Here is a 13,422-nt window from a genome sequence, read left to right as displayed (position 1 = left end):
ATACAAATGATGGTCAATATTGTTCTTTTAAGTAACTATTGTTTGCATAAGTAATGTTTCCATGAAAGGAAGAGAGGGGGAAAGAAATAATAACAACTATAACAGTGATCACTATTGGTAATGATAATATAACAATTTTCTTAGGAAAATAAATAAATAAATACAAATAAACAAATATATTTAAAAAAAATAGGGGTGGTGGCGTGTGAGTGTTGTGGGATATAAGTGTGTCATATGTCGGAATTAAATAAGTAAGTTAAAGGATCAAAATGATGTGGAGAATGAGGGTGTGGAGTGTGGTTATTATTAGACAGGGGATTTTGGTCATGTATGTGGCTTCAGTTTAAGATATGTTATTTCTGAGGTTGAGGTGAATTATGAATGGATTCCAGGTTTTATTACAGGCTGATATATTGTTATTTTTGCAGGCTGCGATTCTTTCTATTACAATGTGTTCTGTGAGTAGGTTGGTCCAGTGGGTTATGTGGCAGTATCTTTTTGATTTCCAGTTCTGATAGATGATCTTGGCGATAGGAAGGGAAGGTCTGCAATTGAAGTGGTTTTACATTGGTTTTGTTCCAGTTCTAGCCATTGGTTGTTGCGTTTTTCTTTTTGCCAGGCTCCTTCTGATAATGGCAGGATGGTTGATTTATTCCAGTTTATGGTATAGTGAGAGACGGAAGAAAAATTTGTAATAATATTGAAGGTTTTTTGTAATGATGTTGAAGGGTTTTGTAGGTGTAATAATAAATCATCTGTGTAAAGGCTTATTTTATGCTCTGCTTGTTCACTGTAGATTCCTTTAATGTTATTGTTTTGTCTTATTGCTGCTGCAAGTGGTTCGATGAAAATTGCGGAAAGGGATGGAGAGAATGGGCATCCTTGTCTGGTCCCTTGGTGTAGTGTGAAGTTCGGTGAAGTGATCCCATTTGTGATTATTGTGGCCTTAGGTGACGTGTACAGTGTTCTTATCCAATGGATGAACGACTCTCCAAAACCAAACTTGCATAAGGCGCTGAATAAGAATGTCCAGTTGACTTTGTCAAAGGCCTTTTCTGCATCCAATGAGACGATCATGGTTTTGTCCTGTTTTTGTTGTGATATGTGGATTAAGTTGAAAAGCCTGCGGATGTTGTCTGTTTTTGATAAAACCAGTTTGGTCAGGGTGGATTATCATTGGAATGACTGTCTTTATTCTTGTTGTTAGTGTTTTTGTAATAAGTTTTAAATCAGTGTTGATAAGTGAGAGGGGGCGGTAGCTGGAGGGGTGGGTTGGGTCCTTATTGGGTTTCAAAAGTAGTGTCATTACAGCAGTGTTCATGTGTGTGGGTATGTTGGAGGTTGCTTTAATTTCTGTAGTTACTCTATGGAATAGTGGTGATAATATGTCCCAAAAGTGTTTGTAAAATTCTGCAGGAAGTCCGTCTGGTCCGGGAGATTTATTGCTTGGCATTTTATGTAGGGCAGGGGTGTCAAAGTTCTATTGGGTCGGGGGCCGGATTTGTTCAAATGAGACCTCAAGTGAGCCGTACTAATTTTGCAGACATCACTATAACTCAACACATGGATATATAGGCTAATGTATGATTTTTAAAAAAAAGACCAAAAAAGGTACTTGTATAGAAAACTGTATGTTAACGCATAAAATGTAAAAGTACATTAAGCAGAGGGGTTAACTCTGTCATTGCAAACTGCATGTTGGCACATGGAAATATTTAAATGTTAATAATACATCTACTGATGCACAGACTTGGACACATCATCAGTGTTGTTTCCTGGAGTCACTGGGTGTTTCGGGTCTTGCAACAGACACCCTCCTCCAGGCGACCCGACCGAGGCTGATCAGACCCCGGCCTGTGTCCAAGTGGCATTCTACTACCCCCACTGCTCTCCCCTCTTCAATCAGAGCCATCTGGAGGCTTTTTCCGCTGCCTCCACGTTGTTGCCTATGGCTCTTCTTCGGTTTGCACCTGTTATCCCCAGTGTGCCGTAGGCTTTGTCCAGGGAGTGACTGGCAAACCCCCGACTGCCCACCTCCACTGGCATACACCTGGTCTTCCACCCATTCCTCCGACAATCCTCCACCAGCTCCTGGTACTTCTCCCTCTTTCTTGAGCCTCCTCCATCCTCTCCTCCCATGGAACTGTCAGTTCCAGCAAGAAGAGTTGTTTTGTGGCCTCTGAGACCAAGATGATGTCAGGTCTCAATCTGGACTGGGTGATGTGTGGTGGAATTTTCAGCTGCCTCTCCAGGTCAACTGACATCACCCAGTCTCCAGCAGAGCGGTTCTTTGGTGTTTTCTCCGGTCTTTGTCCTTCCTTGACAAAGTGAATGGCCTTAGCTGTGGCTTGGGTGTGTCAGCTACCCTTGATCCCCTTGCTGATTGCTTCAGCGATGAACTTGAGGACCTGGTCGTGCCTCCATCGATACCGGCCCTCACCCAGCGCCTTGGAGCAGCTGCTCAGGATGTGTTCCAGTGTCCCTATCTTGGAACACAGGGGGCATGTAGGTGTTTCTATTTTGCCCCATATGCATAGGTTGGATGGGCTTGGGAGGACATCATAGACCCCATGAATCAAGAACTTGATCCTCTGGGGGTTCCACTGCCAGATATCATTCCAGGTGACACTCCGCTCCATCGCCTGCTCCCACTTAATCCTGGCGCCCTGCTGCCGCATGGTCACTGCTCTGCTGGTTCGCTCTTCCTTGACTGAAGCTTGCACCTCCTCCTGCACCAACATCTGCCTCTCCCTTCCGCTGGCAGAGTCATATCGGGCCGCTGCTAGGCTCCCAAGTCCGGCTCTGCCTTGCGCCACTGTTCCAAGGATGGCCTTGTGCTTCAGTCGAGTTTCTGCTTGCTGGACTGCATCCGCTGCCCTCCACTTCCTCCCTGTCCTCACAACAATCCCTGCCCCGGACACTTAGGGTAAGCTTATTGGTGTTCCCGTACAGCCCAATGTTGCTTAGGCTGCGTGGCAATCCCAGCCATCTGCGTAGATAGCTGCTTACCCTTTGCTCAAATCCTTCCACCACAGTCATGGGGACCTCATAGATAAGCAGAGGCCAGAGGATTCTTGGGAGGATTCCATGCTGGTAGACCCAGGCCTTGAATCTTCCAGGGAGCCCAGACTTGTCCACTGTTCTCAACCAGCCCTCCAAGTCAGCACTGGTTGCCTTAATGGAATCTCCAGTGACCTCCACCAGCTTGTGGGGTATCGCGCCATAGGCGTTGGTGAGATCCAGCCATAGCACAGCCAGATCCCCTCCGCCTTCTCTTGCCTCCCTGATGAGCTGGGTTACCATGCCTGTGTGTTCCAGGCAACCAGGAACCCCCGGTATTCCTCCCTTCTGCACTGACGTGTCGATGTATTTATTGTTCAACAGGAAGTTAGAGAGTCTGGTCGATGGTCTCAGACTTTTCATCTTTCAGTGTTCATGTACACTCCCTCCGCATACCTCCATGACTGGGCGATCTTTCCTCTCCTCCAGATCACCTTCAGGGCCCTCTAAAGCCAGTGTAATAGCTTTGGGCAGTTTTTATACACCTTATAAGGCACTCCGCTTGGGCCTGGTGCCGAGCTTGATCTTGCTCTCCGCACCACTTCCTCCACTTCACTGAGGCAGGGCTCCTTCAGGTTGAAGTCCGATATAGGCTCTGGTGGTATTGTCAGTGCATCACATGGGCCCAGCGGCTGTTCTCTAGTAGGGTCACTGTACGTGGCCTTGAGGTGGTTGTTAATGACATCCTTGGAGCAAGTAAGGCGGCCAGTCCTCTTTTGACCAAGAAGCTGCTTGGTCAACTTGAAGGGATTGGCCAGGAAAGCTGTTCTCTTGCTGGCTCTCTCTTTCCGCCTCCTCCTGTGGAACTCTGCCCTCCGCAGGGTCAAGAGTTGTTTCCTTAGGATTGCTCTCAGGTCCGCTAGGCCAAGTCTCTCAATTTCCCCTGCTGTCTTGTACTGCGTCTTTAGCAGCTTGAGTTCTTCCCTGATCTTCCTTGCTCTATGGCTTGGAGCATAGGCCGATGGCGTGGGCTTGGGTGTCTCGGTTCCAAATCGCTCAGCCGCGATGTTCACTATGAAGGTGGTCATCGTTTTCATCCGACGGTCCACATCCCCCTTGGCTGTCACTTCCAGGACCTGATCTATATCCTCATCGAACTGCTGCCACTCAGTTCTTTTCGAGGATTGGGGCCACTGGATCCTTGGTCGGGCCGAAGGTGCACAACCAGTTGTTATGGTTGGAGCTTGCTGGCTTTGGAGGCTCTATGGGTTGTTGGGAGGTGCTGCTGTTTCTTGGGGGCTTAGGGTGGCATGTGAGCTGTTGGCAGCGGGTGTTGGCGGTACTAGGAGGCTCTGGGCACTGTGGGTTGCCTCCGGGCCTGGCTCCTCCCGCGTCTGACCAGAAGTGACTTCTGTACACCATAACAGAAGAAAAAATCAATAATTATGTTTTGTTTGATATTATTATATTATGTTTTAATATTGCTGTTCAAGGTTATACAAACTTTGACACAGGTTATTCTACCTGCCCTGGGATCAGTGCATTACTAGAGAGAGAGAGAGAGAGAGATACTTTAGATCTGTGTGTGTCAGGCCACAGCACAGTTTGCACTTGTTAAGGTTCATTACAGATAAAACCTGCTCACATGAATAAGTTATCACAAACAAACAGAGTGTCTTTGATGCAAGACCGAAGTCATCTTCGGGTATTTTAGTGTTAGGCATTATAAAATTATAACATGTTTCCAAACGAACAGACTTGAATTGATCCTTCAGCGTTGCGCACTGCAGTCTGATCAGCTCCGTGTGGAGTGCACGTTTTTCAACTAAGTAAACTCAGTTAAACGACTTTTGATGAGTCTGGCAGTCCGTTCTTCTACGTGTCCGCACTATCGTAATCTAACTCTGTCACTTTTTATGCGCCATGAATCTGTGCCATCTCCGTGCGCAATTCAAGGCAGCATTTTAGCGCTGCTCCACGGTTAAACCAGCGGACCTCTGTATGATCGGACAGCCTGTGCGTGATATCGTTTTTGGATAAGAATGAATAAGATAAGAATGTTCAGTAATAGTTATATTTTTACAGTCTGATGAAAGCTGGTGATAAAAGCGCAACAGCAGGCTACTGCATTTAGAAGTGATGTCGCGCTGAAACTTTTAGGTGATCAACACAACACGTTCTCTGGGTGACCTAAAAATGAACCATCTGTAAATAAAATCAGTTAATATTAATTTTAATTTACTATTTTTACACTAACCAGAGGTAAAACTAGTCAGGAGATGCATCAGGCTCAACGCCGGTGTCCACAACCTACACTTAGTCTGGATGTGTGGAGACGGTCTGGGCCATTACGCATGGCAGAGATGATTGTTTTTTATTTGCAGGAGCTGCTCTTTGTGGCTCACTCCATAGGAAGCTTTGTTATTATCAGTCAAACTTTTGCTTTACATCAGTCAAGACAGGAGAAACTGGTAAGAAGTGTGCACAGAACCAAAGACCGTCATGATGCGGGCGCAGTGCAGCTGTGTGCCTGTCGTTAAGTCCCGTAGCTTTGATACGATTCTGGCAACTTGTGAGCAAATTAAACTGAAGAAATATCACTCCTTCGATCTCTCTTGAAATCCTGCATTCTCGGTCACCTCTCTCAGGTGTTCAGCCTGTTTGCTGATTAGCGTAATGCAGGAGCAGCTTGTGCGCTCGGCCACTCGTCTTTTTTATGATACTCCCTGCTGAGAAGATAATTCAAAGTGCCCCGTTTAATTAATGTTCGTATCATGATATCAACCTTTACGTTGCTCATTTTACATACAATACATTTAATACAATTCGGGGAAAATACGTATTACAAATATTTAATTTATAAAAAATCTCAAAATATTTTTCAATACATTTCCTCCTTCCCAAAACGTCTCGCGGGCCAGATGAAACCTGCTGTCGGGCCGTATGTCTGACATCCCTTGTAGGGCTTTGTGTAGTTCTTCAGAGGTGATGGGTGTATCTAAAAAGTTGGCTTGTTCTGATGGCAGGGTTGGTAGTTCTAGGTTATTCAGAAAGGTGTCTATTTCTGATTGGTTGGGTTCATGATCGGGGGAGTACTGGTTGCTGTAAAATTTATAAAATACTTTATTTATATCTTCTGGGTTATGGGTGATGGTGCCGTCAGTGTTAGGTATAGATGGGATTATTGCTTTTTCCTTTTTGAATTGTAGAAGATTAGCCAGGTATTTGCTTGATTTGTTACTGTATTGAAAGTTCTCATATTTGAGCTGTTGGATAATTAACTGTGTTTTTTTATGTATGATGCTTTCCAGTTGGCATTTAAGTTGATTCAATTCATTTTGTGTTTGTTCACTGGGGTTATCGCTGTGTAGTCTTGTTAATTGTTTGATTTTTGTGTCTAGATCATTTTCCTGTTTTTGTTGCTGTTTTTTCTTGTGTGATGAATATGATATTATTATTCCTGTTATTACTGTTTTGCCTGTTTCCCATAAAAGTGACAGTGAAATGTTTGGAGAGTCGTTCATCTCCAGAAAGAAAGCCCACTCTCTCCTAATCAATGACATAAAATCAGGGTCTTGTATAAGTGATGTATTAAAGCGCCATCTTGTGGACGGCTTGATGTGTGATTTGATGTTTATTGACAGGGAGACTGGAGCATGATCACTGATTATGATGGGATGAATTGTATTTTCTCTAATGTGTCGGGAGAGTGAATTACTTATGAGGAAGAAATCTATTCTGGAGGATGATTGGTGGAGGGGTGAAAAGTAAGAATATTCTCTGGATGATGGATTTCTTATTCTCCAACTATCGCCAAGTCCAAGATCCTTCATGTATTGCTTAATTATTTCAGTGGAGTGCCAGATTCTTGAGTTAGTGGGGGTGCTTGAGCGGTCAGTTGTGGGGTTGATAACAGTATTGAAGTCTCCAGCTATGATGATATTGGATGAGTTATTTAGTAGTGAGAATAAATTTTGGAAGAAGGATGGGTCATCGTTGTTGGGGCCGTAAATGTTCGTAAGTGTGAATGTTGTTTGGTTTATAGATCCATTAATGATGATAAATCTTCCATCTGGGTCAGTGAGAGATGAGGTATGTGTGAATGGGATGTTTTTATTTACTAGGACTGAGACACCTCTTTGTTTGCTGTTGAATGTTGATGAATATATTTTATCGAATTGTTTGAAGTTGAGGTGTTGTGTTTCTGAGTGTGTGAGGTGGGTTTCCTGTAAAAAAAACATATATCAGCCTTTAACTTTATCAGATGATTTATGATTTTGATTCTTTTGGATGGAGTGCGGAAGCCACGTACATTCCATGTTAAGTGAGTGCATTGTTGGGTGTTATGTACAGTATGTCTTGGTCTGAATGGAAAAGGAGAGAGGAGCCAGTGTGGAGAGAAGGGGGGGGCTTAGAGTACAATAGAAGAGAGCGTTATTTATTTTATTTTAGGAATGTTTGAGATAGATTAAATCCATTCATTCAGAAAAGCCATGGTGTGATTTTTGTGTTTCGGAATAATTGTCCTTCAATATACAGCTTGTCAACGACCAGAGATGCCCGTTTGTTGCTCCTGTTTTCTTTCAGAATGGGGTAAAGTATTTTCCGGCGTTCATTTATTTCTCTTGGGTATTGGTCATTCATTCCAAATGATGTTCCTTTGAGGTCCCTTCCTTTTTTTTTTACCTGTTCTTTTTGCTGATAGTTCAAATTTTGCGATAATTGGTCTGGGTCCTTGGTCTGATGATCTGCCGAGGTGGTGAGCTCTGTGAAATGTTATGTTTTTGACGGTGTCGGCTGGTATTTTCAAGCGAGTTGTCATGAAGTTTTTGATGAGAGATTCCGGATTGTCGGGTGTTTGTTCGGGAATGCCGGAGAAGATGAGGTTGTCACGCATGGAACGGGTTTGTATGTCCAGCACGGTTTCTTTTAAGTTTGTTTTCTTTAGTAACAGCATGCATTTGTTCATTGAGAGCTTCGACGGAGTTTACTAATTCCTGGTTTGAGATCTGTAGTGTGACGATGTTTCGATGAGCGAACTCCAGGCCATTGCGAATGTCTTTAATTTCTTCGTGCAGTGATATGAAGGAGGTCTAGTTTTTTATTGATGCTCGCCAGTACACTCACCTCTATTTCTGTTGTTTGTAGGTCATCAGTGTCTGTAGAGGAGTCTGTCTTTTTGCGCGTGTTGGGGTTTGCTGTGTCCGGGTCCATGGTGGGTTGCAGCTGGTAGAAACAGTGATCGATGAATGCCTCGAGGTCTGTTAAGTCCTCCACCGTAAGGGTCTTACGTTCCGGGTAGATGGGATGTTGATGATTTTTAATTGTCTTCAGATCCTTTGACTTATTACTTTAGATTTAGGCTACAAAATAAATGAGAGAAAGCCCGTTCTGTTTGATGTGTTTTCCAGCGTCAGGGCGCCGCCATGTTGAATCTCGCTTTGTCCGACTCTCGCGATACACGCACTCACTCATATTTTCAGTTGGTCAATGTTGTTGTTGATAATGATATCATAACTTAAATAAAACAGTGCACTGTCCCTGCACTGCCTGTCAGTACCTGTGTCTGAGCAGACACTGTAGGCCAGCACATGATTCTAAAGTAGTAGTATTTTGTACAAACAAGAGACATCAGCCCTAAACTCACTAAAGTGGTTATCATCATAATAAATACTTTGGCACAGATTGTAATTGAAGGAATGCAGAATCAAAACACATTTGAACAAATAACATACCCATTTGTTATACTGTACAATACTGCCCCCAGCTGATAACAATCAAACACCACAGTATAGGAATCAATCTAATCTAAACACCTGTAAACCAGAGTAGTTTTATGTTGTTTACAGCACTCCAGTCACATTAAATTAGATTTTTTAAATGTTTTGTAAATCAGAGAAATCACAGTGAGAAACACTCCCAGGCGCGAAACAATCTTAAATGAAAATCAATTTTACTGCAGTGTATTACTGGTTTAAATGTGCAGTTTTTTATGCTTGGTTATGTCTATGCAGGGAATCACTAATACTTTGCAGAGAGATACATTTAGGGTTTTATATTCTCTTAAGGGATTATTACTGCTGTGTGCACTGGTGTTTGAATGGTTTTCAGAAGTTCTCTGTGGATTTTCAGTGTTGGGGCTGGTGGGAGTTTATGAACTATGGCTTCAAAGGGAACCAAACACCTTCACTGAAAACCTTGCACAATAATCATCAGCATACAAAATACATAAAAATGTGCTGAAAAGTATTCAGCTACAAAGCATTAAAGATCCCATTTTATACTCCTTTTCAAAAATTTTCAGAGGTCCACAAAACATGTCTGTGAAGTTTCTTATGAAAAATCCACTGATCCTGTATTTTAGCATTACTGTAAACCCCTCTATTTCAGTCAGGCTCAGAACAGGCTGTTTCTGTGTCCATATAGCTTTTAATACTAGTGAGCCGTGTTCGACCACGCCCCTCTGGAAAGGGATGTTGCTTGGGCGTTCTTCTTTACGGTGAGAAGGCAGAACAAACACCCACCTGGCGGAGGGGTAACTGCTCTTTGTGATGTCATGAAGGGAAAATCTCCAAACGGCCTGTTTGAGCACACATTTTCTGAAAAGTGGAGCCGGGCTAGGAACACATAGGCTATTGGTGTTTGTAAAAAAAAAGAAGATATAAAGCAATACAACTTTTACGTTAAATGAAAAAGTACAACATATTCAATATATTGAAGCAATGAAATAGTGAGAAACAAATACAGTAACAACAGACCATATTCTTGTTTTTTGAGATGCTTTCAAGTATTAACCTTCCTGCAGTTAATGTCATCTGGTAAAGGATAAACTACATTCTGGTCAACAGGACTTTGGGATTTTATACATGTCATACATGTTTAAACCACAGGTCATGGGCACCTTGGGCAGACTTTATACATGTTACAATGTTACAATTAATTTAGCAGACGCTTTTATCCAAAGCGATGTACATCAGAGAGTTAAGTACAACACTAATCCATTCATACACCGCCACCACAACTGGAGCAATGCAGGGTTAAGTGTCTTGCCCAAGGACACATCGGACATGTTGTTCAGCTGGGGATCGAACCCTCGACCTTCCGATTGAGAGGCGACGACTCTACCACCCATACATGTTTATAAGCATGTACACAAATCCACATAATTCCATCGGGCTTCCCACCAAAACTAGATTTACATGGTGACTACAATGAGACAGGCTCTGGAATGCACATCATTCGTTTGGAGGAGACGAACCCTGGGGGTTCTGTAGCTGCGAAGTAGAAAACAGCGAGCACAACTCTTATTTCAGCAGAGCTCATTAAACCCCACTGAACGTGTCTCTTGCCCCTGTAATAGGCGGAATAGAGAAAGAGAAGCAAAAATGGCATGCTGTTTCCAGGAGAAGGTTTAGCGCTGCAATTAGGAATGTTTTTTCTACATGTTTAAGTGTGAGTTAGGGTGTATTTGTGTGTCAGAAAGATGTGGCTCACCATATCTGCACATTTCTTCCTCCAGTAGAGAATACATCCGCATTTATTTTTTTCAACCTGCATGTGCTGTGCTGTGCTTTAAATGATTGGAGCTCCCGTCTTCTCTTTGCCTTTATTTTTCTGCTGCAGTTGAAACAATACCCTCAATTGGTGAATGGATAACAGACCAGAATGGGCTCATATTGTCCATTTAAGTATTTGAGAAATAAAAACAGAAACTGTATCTGATGATGGGGCACAAAAGGACAGCAGCTATAACATAATTAGACTAAGGTTGTTTGTGCAATAATAACTTATTCGTATAATATAGCCTTATAAACAGTTGTGGGCTCATAAACAGACTTGTTGAAAGTAAAAGTCATGTGCAATGCTTTGCAGTTTGTGTTGGTCACAGCAAACACAAAGCTCTGCACAAACAGAAATGATTCAATACATGTAGTCCTCTGCTAAATATGAGAAACTCTTAAGTCAACTTCATAACTGTCTGACTTTTATACTTTGATAAGTTTTCTTACATTGTTTTTCACGCATGTTTAGAAGTGACTTGGTAAAAAAACTGTCAAAGTTTCAATCTAGGCCAAGTATCTAGAGGCTCAGTGAATCTTTTCCTGTGTTTTGTCTAAAAACAGACTTTCATTTGTTTTTTAATCTTTCAGACTTTAACGATGAAAATGGGGATAGCAGCATAAACATCTCTAACTGAGGTTAAGAGTTAAACTTCAGATGCACTCCCAGACATCTCACATCCACAAGGCATGATTTTTTTTAATGCGTCACTCATATTTTCTCTGCGAAGGTAGGTCGTTAAAGGCTTTATATGCGATTTTTCACACTTAAATATAATAGAAATCAAGTATATCCTCTGAAAATAACTCTGTGAGTCATGACTGTCTACAATGGGTGTAACACCCGAGTCCTACTGTCTGTGATGTTTTCTGAGTTTTCCCGAGTCATATTTTCAGTTTGTTGATAGTGCCGGGACGGCCGGCTGACTCCTCCCCTCGTGTATAAAAGTTGTTTAATTGAGGGACTAGAGAAAAGAAGAATAACATACTGTACTCACTGCTTAACTGTGTTTCTAGATCAATAATAAATAAATGTACATGCAGTGTGAAGATACGTGCATAATAAAGATCGCTAGCATTAGCATGCTAACACAACAATGCACCGCGAGTTGTTTTGGTTTAATGCTGGTGCTCAAGGATGCTGGATCAAAAAATCGCATATAAAGCCTTTAAAGACAAAAATGCTCTAGTGGTGAAATGATCTCAGATACTCTTTGGATCATGTACTTCATCTAAGCTCACGGTTGAACTGTAAACAGCTAATTCTGAATGAACATATAAAGCTAAAAATTATCACAAATGAGAAGAGCAAATCAGATTCATGATGACAGCATATATATTTTGTCTTATTCAAATCAGTTTCTGTGATTCCAGCAGGAGCCGCCAACCTGGAAATGCTGCCCCAGCCTAACTTGCAGTCAACCTAATGCCAGGTTTAGAGCCGGAGCTGATGCGGGTTTTACCCTCTTGATAACTGTTCCATCGCGCCTACCTAACTAACCTAACTATGAATAACACATATCGTTCATTAAATCAAAACAGAGCCATTTAAAAAAATTAAAAAAATCCCCCCCCTACAAAAGTGTGTGCACATGATAACAATAACTAATCAGACCTATCTCGTTGTTTGTACACAGCTGTAAACATGTTAATTTATGCTTTTTTGGCCGTGGTGTGTATGTAACTTCCGGGGTTCCTGGAGCCAGCCTCAAGCGGACACTTGATGAACTGCAGAATTTTGCGGAAGCATTGGCTTCATTTTTCAAGAGCGGAGGTTGCCGCTTGGGCGCAAACTGCAGAATTTTCTATTAAATAAAAGTGATTGGTTAAAAGTAATAGACATTTTGTTACAGATTTTTCATGAAGGAGTTGGCGGTGGTTCCTGAAGATAGACCAGTTGAGAATGTCCTACTGTTCTAGCAGGTTGCATCCTACTGTGTTATATCTTTTGTAAGGCTACTACAGTGATAGGATAACAAACAAGAAAATACAATTATGGTGACACAAAAGTAATAAACAATGCTATTATAGTTACAACTATTTACCCTTTCTCTGCCTTTGTCTGTGTTTCTCTTCATCCCCGTCACAAAAACCAATGAGCCTTTAGATTCCCTCAGTTCCTGAAACGCATCCACCGCCTCAATTGGCAAGCATTTTAAATGTTGTTTATCTGCTCTTCTTGAGGACAGAGTTGACAAAGTTTGACTTTTACTTTATTACAAATCTGCACAATGATGTTGTTATTTCTGCAAACTTCATTCCTGTTAATTGCAAGTAAATCCCAAGAAAGTCTGTTTCTTTTTCAGGTTCATACAGCTGAAGTGAGCCGAAGTGAGGTTGCTGAATAACTCTTCATTTCTCTTCATCTCCTTTTTCTCTGTCTGTTTCTTTATTTCACCATGTCCAGTTGAAGCAATCTGTAAGCTTGTGTTAATGACGTTACGGACTTTGGGGCAGCACAGTAGCCTGTTATAAAACATTTTATAACTTTTGGCAGTGAGGACAACAACAAACAGCGCTCCTCTTCCTCCCGTCATATCCTTGTTTTCTGCACTGCTAGATGAGCTTCGCTTCTCCTATATACTTGTTTGTAAGTTCCTATCATCTCTCTCTCTCTTTCACTCTGTGCTGTTTGTCCTTTTAACATTGACCTTCCCCCCTCCCCTCAAAAGGCTTTTGTCTTTTGCCAGGCCGTCTTTATAAAAAGGGGACGTCTCTTAATGACCTGCCTGGTTAAATAAAAATAAAATAAAACTCTCTGCCTAATGTGTTCGCCGCATCAATCATTTCCTCAAACAGGCTGCGCATCATGGAATAGTCACTGTAGTGCAGACAAAGGGGGAGGGGGCCATGAGATATGAGT

Source organism: Labrus mixtus, chromosome 15, assembly GCF_963584025.1.
Source record: "Labrus mixtus chromosome 15, fLabMix1.1, whole genome shotgun sequence".
Lineage (NCBI taxonomy): Eukaryota > Metazoa > Chordata > Actinopteri > Labriformes > Labridae > Labrus > Labrus mixtus.
Note: the sequence above shows the minus strand (reverse complement) of the source record.